Source organism: Schistocerca americana, chromosome 3 (genome assembly GCF_021461395.2).
Source record: "Schistocerca americana isolate TAMUIC-IGC-003095 chromosome 3, iqSchAmer2.1, whole genome shotgun sequence".
In the NCBI taxonomy this organism is placed as follows: Eukaryota; Metazoa; Arthropoda; class Insecta; order Orthoptera; family Acrididae; genus Schistocerca; species Schistocerca americana.
The window spans coordinates 264,714,017-264,714,759 of record NC_060121.1 but is presented as its reverse complement, the minus strand read 5'-3'; the positions used below and the strand labels follow the sequence as shown (position 1 = coordinate 264,714,759).

Below are 743 nucleotides of genomic sequence, written 5' to 3'. Positions count from 1 at the left end.
AATGGAAACAGCAATTTCGCATCCAATGCGTAACTAGAAACAAGAAGACGTGCATTATTCATAAAAATGATGGCGAGTTTTATAATTACGAGATGTAAGCATTTCAAATTGAAGGAGAAAAAAATAATAAAAAAAAAGATACCGGCGACATTTGATCCAGCGCACGAATAACCGCATTTCATTCACATTCTATTACGCTTTTTTTTTAATCTCATTTTGTTCCTTTTTGTTCGTTGTATCTGCTCGGGGCGGACGTCGCAAGACACCCGTTTCAGTTCGTCGTTGATCCATTAACTCAGTTTTTTTTTTATTACAGAGGGCAGCTAACCCTCTGACCGAACACGCCGAGTTACCGTGCCGGCTATGCTAATCTTCTCTGTATCGTTGCAATTTTAGTATATGTACTGCCGAAGCGAGTACTGCTTCAACTGCGCTACACGTTTCATGGGGGTTTGTCTAGCAGCTGCAGTCTACAAAAGTCTCTCGGAAAACTTCAAAGCCGATTATCTCCGTAAATTTATGAAAAATATTAAGAACAGCGTGTTTCTCGCAACTTTTTACCGTGTTCCACGCGCGTGTTTCACTACGGAACAGAAAACAGCATCAGCCATTTTCATACTGCGCATTAACAGCGCGGCAATCAGAGCACAACGCTGCAGGGGCTCTGACTGTACACGATTTTTGAAATAAAAACTACGTAGCTAAAACGTGATTAACAAAAACGTTGATGGCTGTTAATCCAT

General features: G+C 40.8%; 1 pseudogene; it reads right to left on the bottom strand.

Moving 5' to 3' along the window:
* Positions 1-359: 359 nt before the first annotated feature.
* On the bottom strand, positions 360-420 carry LOC124608734 (annotated as a pseudogene).
* Between the last annotated feature and the right edge of the window lie 323 nt (positions 421-743).